Source organism: Cyprinus carpio, unplaced genomic scaffold, assembly GCF_018340385.1.
Source record: "Cyprinus carpio isolate SPL01 unplaced genomic scaffold, ASM1834038v1 S000006642, whole genome shotgun sequence".
Taxonomy (NCBI): Eukaryota; Metazoa; Chordata; class Actinopteri; order Cypriniformes; family Cyprinidae; genus Cyprinus; species Cyprinus carpio.
In genome coordinates, this window is record NW_024879269.1 from 56,494 (window position 1) to 79,428 (window position 22,935).

A 22,935-nucleotide genomic window follows, 5' to 3' on the forward strand; every position below is an offset into this window, starting at 1 on the left:
TAGTACTAATAAGAATCATTACAGGTATCTGTTTTATTATTTTAAAGTGAGTCTTCTCTGACTTTATTAGGATATTACATAGTTGATATAGCTTGGACCACTAACAATTTCTTTTAACAAATCAAGGAAGTGGTAATTCCTGATACCACTTCACCATTGCCTTAGGTGAAGAACTTTTTTCTTTTTTAAGTTAGACATTGCCTTAGGTGAAGAACCAACATCCCCTGGACGCTCGGATCAAAAAACGGTTTTTAGGCAACTTTTGGTGATGAAAGGTTTCTGAGTCGCTAAAAGTTGTGGAACTGTATATTGATGTTGCCCCGTTATTATTGCAGCATTTAAGCACAGTAGGACTAATCTTTCGGGTCGCCAGATTTGAAGTTTTTTACCGTACGCAGCTGGTAATCTTAATATTATGCAATCGGACAGTGGGACTCGAGTGCACATGAAGGAAACTATTTTTCTTCGCGGAACACACGCGGAAAAGCAGTTCTTCTTGCACAGATAGATTTTAATTGTTACACGGTGGGACTTGCGCGTACAAATGACAGGTTGTCCTCGGTAATAATTTAAAAGTCGCATAAAGAAACAGTCCCAACGGGGTGGAGCCCGCTTACGCAGCACTGAAGGGGTGATATGCTTATGTGCTCCACATTACTACCAGGTAACTGTAACCGAACATTGTTTTACTTCCAGAGGGGTTCTCTGTTAATGCAAATGCACTTTTTAAGGTAGCTTATTTTTTGATTTCCTTTTTGGGCCATCAGCCACACAGTTGCTGGCGAAAAGCCTGATAAGGATTCACAGATATGGGATGTTTTTCATATAGGCCCATATAAATGGCCCAAGTGGAAACTCTACCACGGAGCATCAAAATCATGCTTGTTCTTTTTCGCGTTTTAATAAATCTCTAGTTGAATTAATCGAACCGGAAAAGTTAATCCAAAGCGAGGCCTGAGGGCATAGCCTTCATAGCCTTGTTATCAGCTGGAATCCAGTGGTAGCCCAGCGACTTGTGCTGCTACCAATCTTACATTCCCCCCTAACCAATTTCACAGTAAGATTAACATGGTGAACTACATTAGTTAACAAGAAACAACAATGAAAAATACTTCCAAAGTATTTAGTTATCGTAGTATTCATTTCAACATTTACTAATACATTATTAGGCTAAAAAACAAAAGATGTATCAGTTCATTTCATTTAATGGACCTGAACTAACAACTAACAGTTGTACTTTTATCAATTAGGAAAAATGTAACAAGTGATTTCCTCATTGTTATTTAAGTGTTACCATATTTGTTAATTTAAAAGAGCCTTGATGGTGTGGACAAAAAGAATAACTTTTTTTCTTCTTATCAAGTTTCTCTGATCATAAGGTGCTCTTTTTGCAGACTGGGCGCCTGAAGGATGAATAGCAGTGGACCAGCATACCCGTTAGCCTCTCTTATGCAGGTGACCTTCATCCTGATATCACTGAGGCCATGCTGTACCAGAAGTTTTCTCCTGCTGGTCAGATCATGTCCATCCGTGGTGTGCCGTGGATGTCATTACACTCGAGGAGATCCCTCGGATATGCTTACATCAATTTCCAGCAGCCTGCTGATGGTGAGCACACTCTACTAGGGTGTTGCGAATTGAATTGAGAATGCTCTTTAATTCCAGCTCGGTTCTGGGAATTTCGGAAACAAGAACTTAAGTGATTTGAATTTGGCAGTGTATTTCATATGAAATGCATTTTAATAATAATGAATTACTTCAAACTAGTCAGCACTTTTAGTGATTCAAGCACTTCTAAATGGTAAATCTCACTTTTCTCCACATTAAAGCGGAATGTGCCCTTGACACATAATGAACTATGAAGTCATCAAGGGTCGCCCAATCAGGATCATGTGGTCACAGCCAGATCCAGGTCTGAGAAAGTCTGGTGTGGGAAACATCTCTCATCAAGAACATGGATGAGTCTATTGACAACAAGGCTCTCTATGACACCTTTTCTGCCTTTGAAACATCTTGTCATGTAAGGTACATGCTTTTTCATTACTGTGTTTTTTTTTTAATGATTATTAAAGGCAGCTTTATCTGCAAGTTGATTGAAATAATTTACAAACAATGTAACTAATGCGTTTCTCATCCTAGGTGGTTTGCGATGAGAATGGCTCAAAAGGTTATGGGTTTGTGCACTTTGAGACTCAAGAAGCAGCCAACAGAGCCATTGAGACCATGAACGCATGCTTCGAACGACATCAAAGTGTAAGTACTGACACCAGTGGTTCTCAACCAGGGAGCAAGGGAAAAACTAGGGCTCTCAGCAAACACACAAAATCAAGATGTCAACTGAATCTTTTTATTTCCCCTCAGTAACTATTGTTTTTATTAAAGAACATACAGTTCTGTAACAGAACTTCTGGAATTATGAAATTAATTGTAATTTTATAAAATGACTTAATAATTAGGCCTATCAACAAAAAGTAACGAGCTGCTTTGGCCTCATTAAAACAGGAGTGGCACAAATATCTTAGTGTATTGGATATATCAAACATTTTGTTGGGTAACAATGGGCCTTTGAGTCAAAAAAAGGTCAAACTGCTTATATGTGTATTTTATTTATTTATTTATTATTTGTGCTTTGTGTTTTGTCCTTGCAGGCAATCTATGTTTTCTATATTAAAATTTTTTTTTTTTATATAATTTTTTTTTATTTCTATTATAGAATTGACATTCATAGTGTTTTCTAATTTGGCTTACCACTGCTTCCTCATCCTCTCCATGATCTTTTTTTCCACCAACCAAGGGTGAAAAAACTGGGTCCACTTCTTCGGAAGCGAAGTAATTTGACATGATTGAAAGCAAGGACAAAATGTTATTTTAGTTCTACCATTCCTATTTGTATATTTATGGACAGATGTATATGTATTTGTTTTTTTTTTTTTTTATTTTTTTTTTGTTTGGTATTGAATATGTTTTGAATGTTTTTATATTTGAGTATTTTGTATCTGCTTTTTCTCTTGCAAGTTTCTTTTCGATGTACTGTCTGCAATAATTCAATCTCAGTATTGCTATGCATTAAAAGTAAATAAACTTTAATTGCCATTTGCAGTTTGCTGTAGGGCATTTTAAGTCTATTAAGGAGCGTGAGGCAGAGTTGGGAGCTAAAGCCATGGAGTTCACCAATGTGTATATTAAGAACTTCGGTGAAGATATTGACAGTGAGAAACTGAACGGCATCTTCTCTGAATTTGGTAAGCAGTTTCAAATAGGAATGTTTTTTTTCTATAAAGACATTCATTGGAAATATAGTGTTAAAGCAGCAGGGGGGTTTAAACTTTGACTTAAGATCTATAATTCATCAGCAAGCACTTTTCACTAGGATTTTTGATTCTGCTTCTTTTAAAGCTGGCTCTGGTTCACAGGTAAGACCCTTAGCGTGTGTGTGATGACGGATGAAAGGGTAGACACTCTCGTGGCTTTGGATTTGCCAACTTTGAAAACCACTGGAGATGCCAGGAGGGGTAAGAAAACAAATTGTGCAGTATGTGTGAGTAGATATGAAGACTGCAAGTCTTTTTCTCTGTAGCAGCGCAGTAACTGAAATGAATGGCAAAGAGCTGGATGGCAGAGTCCTTTATGTGGGCAGAGCTCAGAAAAGACTGGAGAGGCAGGGGGGGAGAACTCAAGCGCAAGTTTGAGCAAATAAAGGTAGGAGGACGCCTACACGATACCAGGTACATGTGCACATGCTTACCTGCAGTTTTGGGTAAGTTACTCAAAGTAATCCACTACAAATTACTAGTTACTTCTTTAAAAGTGTAATTTGATTACATTACTGATTACTGCATTTAAAAAGTTATCAGATTACTAATTACTTTCAAGTTATCAAACCTAAAAAATACACTACAAAGTTAATCTCAGTTCTTTCATTAATTTAATATTAACTGAAAAATTACATAAGTATTACTTGTGTACACTTGCAATATCAACAAAACTAATAGGGTGTGCTTCAATCTTTCCTTGCTGTACATAATCTGTTTGAGCACTTTCAATCTGGCTTTAAGGCTGCCCACAGTACTGAATCTGCTCTTTTGAGAGTGTTAAATGACATCTTTTTAGCCACTGATATGGGTGACTCTGTGGTCCTCGTTCTCTTGGATTTATCAGCTGCTTTCGACACGATTAACCATTTGGTATTAATCAATGGACTGAAATCTTGGGTGGCTCTCTCTGGCACAGTTCTAAAGTGGTTCCAGTCATTTTTTATCTGACAGGAAATATATGGTTAGGCTAGGAGAATTTTTATCTTCCATACTTGCTTCTCTTCCTGTGGCCTCTCCCCGCAAGGCTCTATTTTGCCCCTCCCCCCATTTTCATTGCTACCTCTGGGTTCTCTATTTTTAGAAAACATGGAGTGTGGTTTCACTTTTATGCCGATGATACTCAAATCTATTTACCTTTAGGAAAAATGATCCACTGGCCATAACTGCTCTCTTCTATCCAGTCTGAGATTAGATTAAAATCCTGGTTCTCAAAATTTTTTATCCTTAAATGAGGAGGAAAACTGAAGTAATTTATTGTTTTGGCACCTAGAAAATATGAAAGATTTTAATTTGGACTGGGGATCCCCATTCGGCATTTTAGGCCTTCACAGGTACGTAGGAATCTTGCAAGTTATTTTTAGATGACCCATTAAAATTTGATAAACAAATTTCCACTGTGATTGGGTCAAGTATTCACCAGCTCCATTATACTTGCAAAACATTTCCTCACTGATAAGACTCCAGGAGATGGCAGTGCATGCTTCTATTACATCATGTCTCTATTACTGTAACTCCTATACTGTGGCATTTCTAAAGCTCAAATTTCCCATCTTCAACTGGTCCAAAATGCTGCCTCTAGATTTCTTTTTAAAAAAGAAAAAAAAAAAAAAAGGGATCCACGCCACTCCCACTTTAAAGGCCCTTTCATTGGTTGCCTATTCAATTTAGAATACATTTTAAAATCTTATTTGTTTTTAAATCAATACACAATCAAGCACCCGCTACCTATCTGCATCAGTGCATCCCCCTCGAGAAGCCTAAGATCTGGTGACTAGAACCTCTTTTTAATCCCACATTCCATATATAAGCGTAGAGGTGACGGTGTCTTCTCTGTGTAATTGGTCCTTCCTCTGGAATGACTTGCCAGTGGAGATCCGAGATACGCCTCTAGTCTGACCATTTTAAGTCTCTCTCTTTTAAAAACCCATCTGTTTTCATTGGCCTATTAGGTTTTATATTCCTGCCTATTATGTTTTGTATTTGTGGTTTATTTTATTTTGGTTCTTTGTTTTAGTCTATTTTGTGTGTTCTTAATGCTCTTATGATGCTGTTTCTTTTTGTTTAGCTACTTAAGCACTTTGGTCAGTCTTGTGGCTTTTTTAAATGTACTATATAAATAGTCAACTAGAAGCTTATTTCTTAAGTCATGTCGAAAACAAATTCTGATTAAAATAATCAGTGTGAAACCAACGTGGGGTACAGTCTTTCCCCTCTGAGCTTACCTATAATGTGATTACACCCACGCATATTGCACGCTTATAAGCTAATCATCGGCCTTAAACCAGGCTTCTTCTTGAGATGCGCAAACATGTAAATGTCCACTTCCACCTCCGTGAAACAAAGAAAGATTCAAGTTCATCTCGGCTACTTTTTACGCTTTTTGGAAGAAGATACGCTGTGAGGAATAAGCCTGGATTTTACCCCAGAAGAAGAATGCGATACAACGCGGCTTAATCCAGAGGAGGATCTCATTCTGATTAGTCATTTATTTTTACTTGTATTAGTGTTACTGTGACAAACTTGTACATATTCACTTGTTGAACTTTTGCCAAACTTTAATGCCAGACTGAAATATGTGAAGTCGAATGCAACATTTTGAAATATGATAAACTTTCATTGCGTCTAAGTCCCTGTTTACATTTGGTATTAAGATGGGTTTAGGTCGATCGGATCACAAGTGGACAATGAAGACACATACCAGTTTACACCTGCCGTTTTAATCGGCTCTTCTGTCCACTTTTGACCACTTCTGACCATATTTCCCCGCGTGGTGCTGATTGTCAAGAGGAGAGGGTAAATGGGCGGATCCCTCTGTCTGCGTCAAAACCATAGCCTGTAAAAAACATGGACGTAGTGTCAGTGACGTCACTTGTAAGTTTCTGAAGAGCATTTTTGAAGCCTAAAGTGGGTGGAGCCAACCGCCGCCATCTCACTTTTTTGCAGACAATGCAAAGGCAAAGTACAATAACTTCAAAATAGCGAGAAATAAAGTCTGAAATCATTTTCATAAAAACATCTAATATGCAGATTTCCGGTGTCCTACCTATTAATTTTTCTGGACAAATACAAATCTTTAAAGCCATTTTTCCTCACTTTCACTCACAGCCTTTTGAAGGGCAGAGCGGCAATCCACCTGTCAAGTGGCTATGCCCTAATTAGGCAGATCTTTAAAGCCCCGTTCACACAGCCAGCGACTTTTTCGCTGCTTGTAGCTTGTGGCTGGCAATTGAGGTCACTACTGGGCATTCTCACTACTGGTTGCCTGGTTACCCCGTAACACTCCACTACAGCAGATGAATCACATGCTCTCCACTGACTTCGGCAATCCATTGGTATGTCGCTTAGCGTAAATTACGCTGCTTATTTGCATAGAAGTTGCGAATTCTGAACTTTTGTCGCTTGACTCGCATCGCTTAATATGCCCACATTTCTTCGTCCATACGGTCACTGTCGCTCGTGTTGCCGGAAGTCACCAGCTCTCCATTGAAAATGAATGGGATTATATCTCTCTATCGCTGGCGGTGTGAACGGGGCTTAGTATAATTTAAACGGATGAGTTATAACCCCCCCCCCCACACACAGAGTTGTGATTTGTGGTGAAGTTAGAATTTTAGATTTATAGATACATTTTGTACCAGGTGGTAATTTTTTTTTTTTTTTTTCCTTCCCTGTAAAGTTAGACATTTTATTAACATGGGAGGTCTATGGGAATGCCTCTAGCAGCCAGTCAATGAATTACTGTTGGTCACTTCCGGTGTTGGTTTCAAGAGCGAGACCAAGAGGTTGCCTTTTGGTGAAAAAACAGAGCGGGAGGGCTAAAGGTATCACTGACAAGTCTGCTTTTTCTGTACTTACTTGCTGTTAAAAAGTAATAGGCAAACACATGCTGCACAAAGTTTTGTCTTATGTGTGTTCATGTGTTTGTATGGGCTTTTTCAGATGTTTCAGATGGATGGAGGATTTTTTTTTTTTTGAGGAAAAATTGCGCTTTTTTGAAATGAGAATGAGGAGAAAGAGAGAAATGTGGAGGGCAGCCACTTTCATTTCATGTGTTTAATGCCGTCACTTGATAAAGTGTGTCCGTGTATGTCTCGGGTGAGTGATTACATGTGTAGTAGGTCAGTAGGCGCAATCTTGTGGCTGCTTTGAGCGCGTTCGATCACAGCGCCTTCACCACTTAAAGTAATCCGTTTCTATCGCTGACCACTGCCTCTGAAAGTGGACAATCTCAAAACGTTTCGCACCTCGTTTACACCTTTGTGTAAACGGGGCCTAAATGTTGTAGGACTGGTCTGCATTTTAGATCGCAGTCTCAAGTAATTTATTAAAGGGATGCTTACTGATGCACAAAACATGATTTTTTTTTTTTTTTTTACTTCATATTTTTAACAGTACATTTGTAACTTAAGTAATGTAATTTTATTGACATTAGTAAATTTTTTTTTTTTTTTTACTTCCTAAATTTAAAAGTGTAATGCATTACATTACTTTCGCTTACCAGGAAAAGTAATTAGAATACAGTAACATTGTTGTTTTTAATGCGTTATACCCAACTCCGCTTACCTGTATGGTAACTTGTATAAATCTGCAAACACAGCCAAAATTCAGTATCATCCTAATCATCTGAGAAGGATTTGCATATGCTCAACTGTATGTTGATTTTTCAAGAATATGTTTTAATGCATGCATTGTTTCTTTGATTTTAGGGAGTCAATCTCTATGTAAAAAATCTTGATGACAGCATTGATGATGAGAAGCTGAGGAAAGAGTTTGCTCCTTATGGAACTATCACCAGTGCAAAGGTAATGTGAAGTGCATCAGAATACACAACTTAATATATAACGTCAATGCTAACAGGACAACAAACTACAAAATATAATAAAAATAATTCACAAGTTTGATAGTAGTATAATATAAAATTCTTCAAATCAGACATTAGTTACGGGAGTCAGACATTATAAACAATAGTTATGAGTGTGTGATGTCAGTTGTATAGTCACTTCTCTTTCCTGCTTTAGGGTCATCATAAAAATATATATATTTTAACAGTTATAAAATTAATTTGGGTCACATTTTAATGTTGGAAAATCTGAAATTTTGTATTAACTTGGAAAAATTACATTTTCAAATAGATATTTGGCCATTATTTTAGCAGATTTTTAGACATTATTTTAGCTACATTGTAACAATTTTCACCGACCAACCCATTCATATTTAATAAAATCCAACTCACTTTTTTGCCCTCTTCTCATTGAAGAACCTGTTTCACCCATGATTATCATTACCTTAAACTAAAACCATAAACTTCAGTTACTTGAAATAAAAATACCGATAATAAATTTACCTTAATGTAGATATGTAATCAAACTTAAACTGAAATTAAAGTGAATAAAAACTACACTTTAAAAAACGTATTTATTTAACTAAAAAGAAAATCAATAGAAACAAATACTGATTAATCTAAATGATACTAAAATGATGCAGGTTTTGCCTAAAAATGTATTGCATGAAAATGGTAGTTCTTATTGACACAAATGGAAATTCTCACATTTGTTTGTGCAATTTTATGATGAGATAAATTGAATAAAGTCTTGCTTGTATTTTGGGATAGGTGATGACAGATGGAGGCCACAGTAGAGGCTTTGGCTTTGTGTGTTTTTCCTCTCCCGAAGAGGCCACCAAGGCAGTGACTGAGATGAATGGCGTATCGTTAGCACTAAAACCACTATATGTGGCTCTTGCCCAGAGAAAAGAGGAGCGCAAGCGGCAATCCTCACCAATCAGTACAGCTGCAGAGACTAGCCAGCATTCGTGCCATTCCCAGCCCTGCCATTACCCACCACCTACCAGCAGAGCTCCGGCTACTACATGACCTCTGTGCCACAAGTGGGTGGAAGGGGTTTATATGCATGATGATTGCATTCTGCATTACTTCTGCTGTGTGAACTTCTATACATATCTGCATTTCTAGCATCAGGTTAAACTCTTTTTACAACACCGTACCAAACCTGCGGCCTGTGCCAAGCTGGACCACTCAAGCTCCTATGGACTCAAGGGTAAAGTCACATAATATTATCTCATAATATCATTCAAATACACTTTTTTTTTTTTTTTTTTTTTTTGGTTTAAACCACTCAGTGTGCTTTTGTGTTGTATTTGGATGAGTTAATTTCTGTTATTAGCTGCACTAGCTCCATTCACTAGCTCAGTTTGTGAGACAAAGCGGTTGCCCGCGGAGCCCTCCACCACCATCAGCACAGTCCTGTCCATGGCGTCCACTCAGGTTCCTCACATTGTTAACAACACCCAGCGAATGGGTAGGCTTTGTGCGTGTGTTTAACAATGTCAGCAGAAAGTCCTCACAAAGATGCAAAAAAACACTTGTCTGAAGGTGTGTTTGTATACAAGATCTATACTTATTTATTTATTTTTTTTTTAAAGAAGGTGGGAAATGGGCCTTAATGCATTGTGTATCTCTATAGCAATCATATGAGATAGAGTTGGCAGGATGTTAATGTCATCCTGAATGTTCTGTTGTTGGCTGGAATTTGAATAATCTCTTGTTGTACCTGTTTTTCTCTTGACTTAGCCAACATTGGCACACAGACTGCAGGTGGGAGAACTGCAGGAGCCGGAGCTGTAGTCAGAGGAGTCAGTCAATACAAGTACTCGGCAGGTGTGTCCGAAATGTGCAGCAGGTCATCAGTGCTCCAACTACTGTCGTTCACCAGGTAACATGCACACTATCATCTTTTCATTCTGTACTCAGAGCTGAACTTGGTTGTCGAGGGGTGCTTGAAGCTTTGCCTTTCAGAAACCGGTGTCTTGAAACTTCATCCTACCCATCAGATTGTCCTACCAGGGCTTTACTGCACATGCACACATCAATATTGTCAATTTTCTCACACTGAACAACACATAATTACTGTAAGGGGTGGGTTTTCGGGGTTGGGGTAGGTGTAGTATAGTTAAAAAGCATAATCAGATGGGTAGCATTTTTTTGGCAAATTGTTGCAAATCGTCAGAACACCAGAGCTACTTTAGGGACAGTTTGAAGAGAAATATGACATTGAGTGTAATGGACTAGAACCATAGACTGTAAAAAAAAAAAAAAAAGATTGACATTGTGTCTCTCTTGCCTTTTAACTGTAGAAAGTTGAAGCCAAAATGTCCCTAGTATATTGTGCTAATGATGTCATTTGGAGTCAGAGTCTGCCGTTGTAGTAATCATGAGCTGGAGACTGCCGTATCAAAGTCCTGCAAACCCCTAATCCACAAGCTCACAATGTTTGCCCACATCCCCTGTTTTTTATAGCATCAAATAACTAAAAGCAAACCTATTAGTAAAAACAAACACTTGAACATGCATCAACTTGATAAAAACTACCTAAATGATGGAAACTATCTTTGGAAATATCTATAGGAAGTGTAACACTTTTTTTTTTTTTGAGTTAGGCTTACATCCCATTCATTTACTTGGAGAGGATGGGATTTATGACCTACACTGCAATCAGTGCATTCAAGACATGTAGCAAGAGATGGTGTTACAGATTGATAGCACATGAATGTCCAGTCTACAAAAGTGGAGTCAATAAAAGTCGGAAGCCAAATTGTCTTTAAGCACCGAGTTAAGGGGCATATGTCAGTGTGTCAGGTTTCATTGGTAGCAGGACAAAATGTTCCGGATGCCATCGTTTAATTTGCTGCTGGACAAAATTGGTGCGTTCCAAACGGGATATTGCCTTCCGAAGGGCACTTTGGAGTGAAAATGATCATGGCGCCATATTGAAGTGTCGTTCCAAACCGAAGTGCTCAAATCTGGGCACTTCAAAGGGCCCTTCGGAATGAAGGATTTCAAAGGGTACAACTGATGGACACTTCGGGCTCCCGTGATCCTTTTTGTGGATTGTTTTGCATGATAGCTGATTGATGCTCCGTGTTATGGAGCGCGTGATGATGATTGATGGCATAGAAGGGCACTTCAGAAACAGTTGTTTGGTCCCCTACACCCTTCAAACATTTGATGCCCTCACTCTGACGGTAAACCCTTTGAAGAGGATTAGGGCATGAGCCCTTCAAATGGAAGCGCAGGGATAGTTTCCCGAAGCTCCCATGGTTTCATTGGTTTTACAACCACGTGCTGCATAAATAAACATCTCGGTTGAGCGACTTACGGTAGCCAAGTGGGGCCAGGCGGCATCGGGCCCCAGGCACTTGAGAAGGCTTTCGTTGGAGTAAAAGCTGCTCTATTTTCAATGCAGCTTTCTTTCCAAAGCGAGTACTTATTACTAGCTTAACTGCTGTGATTGGAGAGGAAATTACTCCTCAGTGATAGATGTTTTACACTTAAGCCTCCCCATGAAAGAACTTTATGCATATCTCTGGTCTGGTGCTTCAATATTAATTTCTTAATATATTAAGCCGCACTGAGTACTGTCTTTTAGTGGTTTTCTAAAGAGGGGGAAAAAGTGTAGCGTTGCAATTTATCGTGTTTCGTTTGTATTCTGGGCATATCTGCTTTTGTGTATATACTATGCATAAATAAGGTGCATACAGAATTCGGTGTTGTATGGGACCGTGATGCATGAAGTCCGTTAGAATGCCCCGACAGCGTAAACAACCCAGCCGAACATAAACACCTCCCACTCTAACTCCGGCTTTATGACTGATCAAATGCATGAGAACAACAAATAAAGACTTAATTTGTTGTAATAGAGTTACAACAAGCTAGCAGGATAGGTAAAGTTTAAATTAAGGAATTAGATCCAAATTCGCTAATTATCTGCTTATGCAGTAAAATACTGAAACTTAAGACAGAAGTGACTCTTTTATTGATAAGCAATGCATAACCTATACTCGAGAGACACCTAGTGGCAGAAAAAAAACATACCTTTGAATTAACAGCCTCTAGTGGTGGAGAAACACACAGCTTATACTTGAGACCCTCTAGCGGTGAACTGAGACACTACAGCTAAAACTATTAACAGCCAAATACAAACTATGAAGTTTTGCACTGCTTCTAGGAACCCCAGATCATATTTCTGTAGATTTGTGGAAGAAGATGTTTTGTCTGCCTCTGTATGTAATGTGGTCTAAAGAGAGGTGAGGGGAGGCAGATGTAATGTGGATGAGGATTGTGTGCAGCTGGGGAACATGAACCGTGACACAAGGCTAACATGTTAGCTCACTTTCCTTTTGACAAAACTGTCTTTGTTTCACTGTAGTAATGTGGTAGGTTTTTATAACAGTAAAATAAAAGTAGGTTCACATTAAGGATTCCAGTGGAAAGACTTTGCTAATGTACATTTCAGACACACTGGTGTGCCTTTTTTTTGTTTGTTTTTGTATGTTTGTTAATTGTGCTGTAACTCAGGGCTTATATAACATTGTTTTTTGCAGATGAGAAGATTCCTCTTGTGGCAGATGGAGGCACTGTCGCCTCTAAATTCACAAAAGAAGTTGAATGTAAAACAAAGGCCCTTGGAAGCTTTGGCTTCTGGTGTAATGCTCTCATGTCGGTCACGAGCAGTCCTGACTTTTGGGGATGGGAACTGCAGTGCTGGGGGAGGAGAACATATCCACATGACCTGAATGCGTCAGCACTGAGAGCCAATCCTGGCTAGCGGGGCCCCTGGTCCACACGTTTGCCTGTTTCTTGGCAGAAAAACATAAATTACACCAAATATATAGTTTAAAGGATCAGAAATGAATGTGAATACTGAGATCTGTATGTTTGCAGCGCACATCAAATATTGCTTGTAATATCCACTTGTAAATGACTAAATCATGGTTTAATCACTCACCACCTTCGTGAAAACCTTCCCGGATAAATCATGGTTTAAGCAGACGATCTAGAGCTAGTTGTTCGTCTTGCTTCGGCAGCATATACTAAGTGGAACAATACAGAAGATTAGCATGGCCCCTGCGCAAAGGAACCCAATGGATCTTCTCTGTGACCCACCCTGTGAGAGGCCAGGAGCCCCTTCCGCGACCCTGAACCATGGTAGCGACCCCAAAACTGCTGTTGGGTGTGCAGGCTCATGCTGCTTAAAGTAAAGAAATCACGCATGGTGGAACACCATTAAAGATTTGCAGATAAAGAGTAGCCACTGATAAGTAGCTGGGTATTAAGTAGCCACTGTCATGTGTTTATAATGTGATTTTAAATCAGCTAATTTTATTATTATTTGTATGTACTCGTATTGTTATATCTAAATAGTTTGGTTTAATTGCAAAACTGCTTTCATACTAATCCTAAATGTTAGTTTATCAATCTTTTTATCAACAGAAAGCAACAAAACGACAACTTCATGAAATAGTGGGACGCAGTGATGAATCATGTTTTCTATACTGTTTCTTTAGGTAGTACAAGAATACAGAGCGGTAGGTTCATGTGAGATATACTCTGCTGGCTGCACCAAATTAAAGGGCAGAACAACTCCTGGGTATGGGTTGCACACAGTGGTCACTTACAAATTAAAGTTTACAGTGTCTGTTTAGTGTGAAGCAGGCAGATAGTTATCATATGTGCTTTCATCATATGAGGCTTGGAATATAAAGCACACAATCTATGTACTACATCATAACATGAAAACGACCAAACTGTTGCATCCCATGCAGGCGAGCGGCTGTATCCACTTATCCAGGCTCCTGCATCCGACTCTTGCGGGAAAAGATCACAGGCATGCTGCTGGAGATCGACAACTCCCTGAACTACTGCACATGCTCGAGTCTCCAGAGTCCCTGCACTCCAAGGTTCACCGGCTCAAAACAACATTACCCAAACAATCAGTCTAAGACCAGATTTTGTTTGATCATTGTGCTTTTCTGTACTGTGTAGGTTGAAGAGGCTGTAGCTGTGCTTCAGGCTCATCAAAGCCACAAGGATAGTGTCTGCAAAGTAATGGAGTTCTGTAAAGACAGGTAATCTGCTTGCATTTTCTATCTTAATATAAATCGTGTACAATGCCAATTAATAGTAAATGCAATTGTCACACACAAATGTTGACCAACTTCATTTAATTTTTTGCAGGCATGCACACTGAAGGACTGTGAGAGTTGTTCCAGAGAACGGGGAAAAGAAAACCGCACTTCAGAGTTATGCTATTTAATGCATGATTCACACACTGCAAATGTCCTTTTTGCTCTCCACAGTGTTAAGTTTGTTCTGATTTTGTTTATTAAAAAAAAAAAAAAAAAGTAAAATGACAAAAAAAAAGGCTAAAAAATATTTTTTGAAATTTTTGTGTGCAATAAAAATGATCCTGTCTTAATGGACATGCAAAAAGAGTTTTTTGAGTGTCTTTTTATTACAGTGATTTTAAGTTTGTGACAGGTACACATTTGCAAGGACTTTACAGAGCTTTTATTAAAATAAAAAAGTTAATAAATGTGTATAAATTGTTTAGTTTCCTGAAATATACAATCCAGCATAGAAAGCTTTTTTTTAAATTGTATAATGTATGGTTAATTGTTTTGTGCTGAATATCAAGGTTTTATCATGGTTTTGCGCGTTTAATTTAACAATTTCAGTTGTATGCATGAAAATATCTGCTGAATTAAATTGGAGTGCTGTGGTCTGCTGTTAACGAGATACTCAAAGTCTGCAGAGCAGATATGTAAACATAAACACTTTATTGATATTTTTTATTAATATTATTGATATTATTATTGGTTTATATATGTAATACATATATTTTTATTTACAATATAATGTTTACAATTTGTAGTTTTCATTTAATTATTCGATTAGTCTACGTTTATATTTGTTTATATCATATGTATCAATGGCATTGAGGAAACTTATATTTTACACTATATGAGGCAGTTTATTGTTTTTGTAAAGATGCTTTCATACTAATCCTTATTAATCCTAAATGTTAAATATTATCAATCTTAAAAAAAATAAATCACAAAAAAAACGTTTTAATGTCAATTTCATAAAATTTCTTGTTCATCTGATATGCATAAAGGATATATTTAAATGTATAATAAATTATTTTAAAAATATATTAAACCGATTGTTGATTTAAATAGTATTTGTATAATGTTATAATTTAGATAGTATTTTGTTCATATTTAAAAAAAAAAAAAAATTTTGACTTTAAACTACTTTGACTTCTATTAAATGTAGTTTTCATTTTCCAATCCTCCTATCCATGAGTATTTCAATAAATGTAACTGAAAGTGAGGGTAAGTGTAGAAATCATCACTGTAGTTTTCAAAAAAATATTAAAACAACCATGGCATGTATATGTATAAGCAGGATGCTTTTTGGAGAGTAACTTTTTAAATTAATTTAAAACAGGTTCTTTATCTCGTATGCAACTAAATTACTGTGGTGTTGTAAATACATGATTATACATGATATTTTCAAAGATTCTTTTTAGTCCATGTTTCTTGTTATACTATAAGTTCTGGACAATTATCTAATAAAAGCAGAAATATTACACAGACATTAGAAAAAAGGGAAAACAGAACATTTGTATACATATATGAACTAAAATAAAGTAAAACGATATGTGTTGTGTCCTTGATTATTTTATCCTCTCCTTTCTTGACCTCACTCATCCACTGTGCCTGTGGCTTCCCAGAAACCTTTGCACAAAAGTGGACACCCCTGAACTGGCTGTGACCAAATTCTTTAGTCTTAGGCTGCCAACACTTTTGGCAGACTGGAACTGCTGAGGTGATTTTCTCTTCCTAGTGGCCAACCTTGAGCTGCAGCTGCAGCCGGACTGCCTCTAAACCAGCTTCTTTGGTCGCAACGCTGTGGTCCTGGGCACCCTCTTGTGCGTCTGCTGCTGCAACTGGTACAGGTGCTCCCACAACAGGTATGAGCACTGTACCAACAGGTGTGGTGGGCAGGATGCTGCGGTAGCTGTGGTAGATGTTATGGTTGCAGCAGCAGCAGGTACAGACGCCAGAGGCAGAGAAGAGACTTGACCCCCCTGGAGGAAGCTGGCCTCGAAGAACGCGATGCTGCCTGTGCCAGAAGCATCCTGTGGTATTTTAAACTCAAAGGATGAGTGTCCATGCAGGATGGATTGCTATCCGGTAGTTTTGGCAGTACCGGGGGGAGCTGTTCAGGGGCCACCAATCAGGAGCAGTAAAAGGACTCAATGTCCTGCTGCAAGACCTCCCTCTCCTGACTCTTCCTATTCGGGCATTGTGCCTCTCCTGCAAAAAGAAATACAAAAAAGAAATAGTATGTACCTGTTATAAGCTAACTATGGAATATGCGAAAACAGACACTGGCTGAAACAGTTAATTACTGAACCTACCACTGGGAGATAGTATGGCTGGGTATAGCTCGTGAGTTTTAGTTTTGTGCAGATGCCGTGGTTCCGGCGCGCTGCCCCAGGACTATGTCTGGGAGCCTCCTGTAAGCCCTTAGCGATGGCAGCCCTTCGGTTTACCCGGACTGGCCCGATGTGGTCTGAACCGACAGGGTAAACTTAGAGCGCCGAGCCAGGCAGATGGGCATGCCATACACGGGATGTTGCTGGGCCACTGACGGCTGAGTGCACCTTGCCAAGGATAGCATCTGCAGGGATGAAAGTACAGAGTTAAATAAATTCTTTGACGAATGGCAGTTAAACCAAGGTGGATAATATTGAGTTCCTCAGAGACTGGTTATGATTATAGCCAAGATACAAAAAGAAAGAACTTGAAAATTTAAATGATAATAACTAACAAAGTCCGAGAAAAAATAAACAATACCTCTTCAGACTTTCCGGTTCCAGGGGGTGCACTGGTCTTTGAATAGCTGACTTTGAAGCGATGCCTCAGGACTTTTGCTCTGGTCCGCGGTGGCGGGTGGGATAGATGAGAGTGCCCTTGTCATGATCTGACAGGTTTGATCCACAGAGATGACAATCTCATCCACCTTACCCTGTAGCGTGAAACCCCTTGAATGAAGCGGAGTCAAACCAGGACTGTCAATAGAGCCAAAGCCTAATGGCGTGGAGTCATGAAACCAAGCTTGGCCATCTTGATTACAAACTTTCCATCTGAAATACGTGAAAGTAATGAATAAACAGCTCTGGTATCCATGTCAAAATAAACTTGCCAAAATTAAAGGATTTTTTGAAGTCAGCCATTTATTATTACTAAATAAACCCCAAATGAAATATCAATTTCATCAAACACTATAATAAATCTCAGTAGTACACGGTGTGTTTATGGGTAAGTCATTTACCTGGCTCTGAGTGGCCAGAGGCAGGACGAGAGAAGACTCTGGTGCTGGTGGTCGGAGGGGACTGACCAGGCCAGGTTGCCACTGGAAACTCTATGGTTCTGAGGGATAACTGCATGGCAGTCCATTTGCCCTCGAGGTTCAAAAATTTCAGTGGACTCATCAAGGCACAGATACCTCAAAGCCCTCATCACCCTCTCCAGATCACCCTTGCGGCGTTCTGTATAGTCTCCGAGGTCACATTCCGTGAGAATGTTACGGGATCTACACCTAAGGTCTTCCTCAAATGTCTTGCTTGGTTTAGTGAGCCACAAATATTCCACACCACCAAGAGCTGTGCTCCTGTAGAAATACAGAGTGTATCGCGTAGCTGTTTTGATAATACATGGGTGAAAAACAACTAAAGTAGAATGGCTGCCGTGTGAGCGATACCTGTATATTCACGGGGCTGGTGTAATCCTGAGCCAGTTTCAGACCCAGAAGCTGCTGGCTGGCTGCAGTACGTTGAAACTGCATCTGGCCCCGCCATAAGCAAGGAATGCTCTCCCTGCTGGCACCTTCCAGCTGGCAGCGACCCCCGTTGCCTCGTTCCACCACCCAGTCCTTCCAACAGGTACATTTGAAATGTAATGCATTTGCACTTGTACCTAAATACAAGTCAGAAATAATCACCATGAAAAAAAAAAACATATAGCCGTGCACAAACACGCAATATAAACAACTCAGCGGTATTTTTGAGTAATGCAAACCTGGAAACGAAGCGATTCAGAATTCTGGGTGGAGCGACTCCAGAGATGTCGAGCCATCCGTGCGCAGCTATTACCTGGGTAGAATGACCCCATCCTCTGGTCACTTTCCTCCCGTCTTCCTGTACACGCTGGTACACTCTGGCCCGGAGTCTCTGGTATGCACCGTGCATGGGTGGCGCTGCTGGGTGCTCTGGGATGCCAGATCTCCCGCATCCTTCTCCTGGTCAAGGAGCTTGATCGCAACATGGTGTTCCGTAGCTCCACCTCAACAGTCTTTAAGCAGCTTCTCAAGTGAGCTGGCTCTGTCTCCTGGGCACACACTCGGACGTCGCGTGGCGGCAACTGCTTTGCAACAGTTCTTTAGGGGTGGGCTGTAGCGGCCTGTGGGCCGCTTGACCTCCTTTAGCCTCTCCCACATCGAAGCATCCCATGCGAAGATGCAAGCGGTGGCGTTTCATGAAGGGAGGCCATAAAGCGGGGTGGCTGTAATGTGAGTCACTCCTACTGGCAAACCTCGCATGGAAGTGCCACCGCGTCCAGCCTGACACAAGCAGCTGGTCCCACTCACTAAACATTGCTGCCGCCTTTCCTCCACCTGTGGCAGGCAGCAACAGTCACGGCCACATCCAGGGAACTGGGGGAGGAAGCTCACCAGAGGCCTCCCTGCGGAACTGGACACTGTAATCCAATCTCTAACAGACCAAAAGAAAAAAATCAACTTACACAGCGCTGTTCAAACACAACAATACACTTGTCCAGATTTAACGTAATGCCAAAGTGAGGTCCGGGACATTTGCACAATCTTCTCTTTTAATGACCCTACAAGTTTAATTAAACCATCAAATATATAAGGAATATGTTGGTTAAGGGATTTATTCATTATTTGGCATCGTTATTTTCATTATTTATACGCTGCTTTAAAGCATTCATTATTTTATAAACTTGCTGCTTTAAGTAAATATGAGTTATGCTTAAGTTGCAGATACATTATGCATTTAGTTCAAAACAATATTCGAGCAACATCAAACCTTACGAAGAGCGACCAACAGCCCTGCGAAATATTAACATGGCTTTACTACAGTAACGTACCAGTTCTATAAACCAACTATGTAACTAAGCACTGGTGAAAACACGTTAAAATAACCACAATAACCACGAAACTACCGACGCTATACTACGGCATTGATTTTTAAACAACGATAGTTTTTAACTGTCTATGGGGTAGAATCATGTTTGTGGTATAAACAAAATTTGGTATATGAGTTACATCACAGTTCACACAAGTAACTTACAGTACAGAGTTCGAACCACACGCAAAATTAAGCAAAACTTAATTTACCTCTTACCTTTTCAAATTTAAATGAACGGATTGTCTCCAAGTGATGATAATAATTATGAATCACCGATCGATCACATTCAAAAAAGCAATGAATGGTACTGATGGTCGCACGCGCCTCTAATTGCAAGGTGGTCCCGCCCACAAGCCAATCGGGCTGCTGGAAAAAGTGGAACATTCGCGAAGACCAACGGCAGGCTACATACTCGCCATGACCATATCGTGGAAAGCTCGCTAAGTGGAACAGAGCTCCGACCCAATGACGAGCCAGAAGACGACGGGCCAATCAGGATGCAGGAAAAGTGGAACATGTGAAAACAGAAGTTTGGAACCGAAGCCCCCGCGGGCGCGCTCCCCTCGCACGGGGGCGCAAGGATGACACGCAAATTCGTGAAGCGTTCCTCATTTTTGAATGATTTTTTATCGTTAAACATAATTAAGATTAAGCTGGATTTTAACAAAGTCGTTTTTTGACGTACATAGAAAGTGCCTTAAACTGCACACCTATATCAAACTTTGGTGACTTGACAGTGTGGAGGCATTTTATTCACCATTTATTTATGATGTAGCAGCACCCCAGTACAACACAATCCAGGGAGCCCCAAATCTCCCCGTCTCGCAGTGTGAACTTTGCTGATTGTCTCTGTAAACACAAGAACACTGTTAAAAATTATGTGTCAACAGAAAAGAAACAAAAAACCCTTCAAACTAAGGACAACTACATAGAGTAAAAGTCCAGTTTTAGGCCACTGCGATGTGATTTGTCACTAAGGACCATTAAATAGAGAAATATATAACTGACTGTCTTTTACTGTTCATTTTTAGGTAGTACCGACTACAGAGCCGGCGGTTCATGTGAGAGGCCAGGAACCCCTTACTGCCTCAATGCTGGCAGCTGCACCCTTAAAAGAGCAGAAACAACTCCTGGGTACGAAACGTGCACACATCACTTGAACAATACTGATCAGAATAATACTGATCAGTAGAGGGCGCTACTAGAATAGTAGTGTTAACCGTTAGTAAATGACATTTCACTGTAGTACTGCTATTATTCAGTGAGAACAAATGAATTCCCCTTTACAGTGAAGTACTGAAAAAAACTACAGTGTCGACACTTTACAGTGTCTATTTAGTGTAAAGTGGCAGATAGTTATCATATGGCTTCAGAAGACTTGGAATATAGCACACAATCTATCTACTACAATGTAACATGAGTAAAATGACCGAACTGTTTGCATCCCATGCAGGCGAGCGGCTGTATCCACTTATCCAGGCCTTGCATCCGACTCTTGCAGGAAAGATCACAGGCATGCTGCTGGAGATCGACAATTCTGAACTACTGCACATGCTCGAGGCTCCAGAGTCCCTGCACTCCAAGGTTCACCTGCTCAAAACATGTACTCAACATTTAGTCTCAAAGATCAGATTTTGTTTGATCATTGCACTTTTCTGCACTGTTTAGGTTGAAGAGGCTGTAGCTGTGCTTCAGGCTCATCAAGCCAAGGAACTGTTGGCAAAATGAGGGAGCTTTGTAAGGCAGGTAATCTACGCGCATTTGTCTGTCGTAATATTTGGTCTTAATCATGCAAGGCCAATTAGTAGCACATACGAGTGTCGCACACAAATGTTGACCGATTTTATTTAAATTTTACAGGCATGCACACTGAAGGTCTGTGAGGGTTGTTCCAGAGAACGGGGGAAAGAAAACCGCACTTCAGAGTCAAGCTATTTAATGCATGGTTCGCACACTGCAAATGTCCTTTTGCTCTCCACAGTGTTAAGTTTGTTCTGATTTTGTTTATATGAAAAAAAGAAAAATAGAAAAAAAAGTAAAATGACAAAAAAAGGCTTAAAAATATTTAATTTCTGTGTACAATAAAAATGATTCTGGCTTAATGGACATGCAAAAGAAGTTTCGGAGTGTCTTATTCTTATGACAGTTATTTTGAGTTAGTGGCAGGGACAAATTTGCAAGAACTTTACATAACTTTTTAGTAAAATAAGCTTTGAGTTAATGAACGTGTGTAAAAGATTTATCCACTTTGCAGAGGTAAGGTACGAACTGAAATGTGTAATCTAACAAACAAAGCTTTAAATAAATATTAAAAATCCTTTGTTATTCAAATAATGTTTGTGCTAAATGCTGGAAAGAATATTTTAGAATGGTTTTGTGAATACAATTTAATTTGTTTTATGCATAGAATGGATCTAATGAGTGTTGTGATCTGCTATTAACTTGAGATACTCCTAAGGTTACTAGTGCAGATTTGTAAAAAAATTTTAGGTAATATTTTTTATTAACATTTAGAATTATGAGAAGTTGTGTGTTTTGAATTAGTGTATCTCAATTTTTGGCTGATCAGCTATTAGTAAACTTTAAATGTAAACATAACAGTTCTTAACTACAATCGTTTTCATAGAGAAAAAGTGGAATTACATTAAGATGTTGTAAAAGTTTCTCGGATTTTTCATTGCTGCTTTTTGAAGATTGAGAATTTTTCAGACACCATTGTTTTATTGGCTGATGCACGAAATGTTTCACATGCTATTGTTTAAAGGTGACACATTTCCCTTTTTACATTATGCAATATAAGTCTCTGGTGTCCCCAGAATGTGTCTGTAAAGTTTCAGCTCAAAATACCCCACAGATCCTTTATTATATCATTTTAAAAATTCCTATTTTGAGTGGAAGCAGAAACACACTGTTTTTCGTGCCTGTCTCTTTAAATGCAAATGAGCTGCTGCTCCCCGCCCCTTTTTTCAGAATAGAGCTGCGTCATTACAGCTCAGACCTGCTAAAAACATCTGTTTTGGTTCTGATTATCATGTTTATCGCGCTTTAAATCATGCGTTTTCAACCATACGAGTTTAAACTTCTGATATTAAGGTTTTCTGAGAGCACACATCTGAAGCACACGGACAGAAAGCGGCTGTCATAGCATGTGAGTAACGTTACTAAACTAAGTTCTCATTCAAACACAAGTTTAGTTTAAAACACAGAAGTTAGAAAAAGTTTGGGGAATGAGTGTGGAGTGTTTTTGATGTTTTTGGATGTGTGTGCCAGCAGCAATATACAGTAAAGTTCCACTGCTCTCTTGTCTTCTCTGAGGCTGGGTCTTTAAATAGTGTTATGTTGTCTGTGCAGCTAAATACAGAACAGTTAGCATGTTTTGCTCAAACTTTCCCCATGGCATTAGAGTCAGTCGCTCGCGAAATCAAAATGACTGCGCCATGGGTGGAAATTTACAGATTAAGGGGCGATAATATTATAATGATGATATCCTTTTGGCACAGTCACTAAGGCAGTGAAGATGCTTGCAGAAAATCCTTACCAAAACA

At 39.3% G+C, this 22,935-nt stretch overlaps 1 pseudogene; it reads left to right on the forward strand.

The window, feature by feature from the left end:
- The first annotated feature begins 1,410 nt into the window (after positions 1-1,410).
- Positions 1,411-21,505, forward strand: LOC109102985 (annotated as a pseudogene).
- Positions 21,506-22,935: the final 1,430 nt, after the last annotated feature.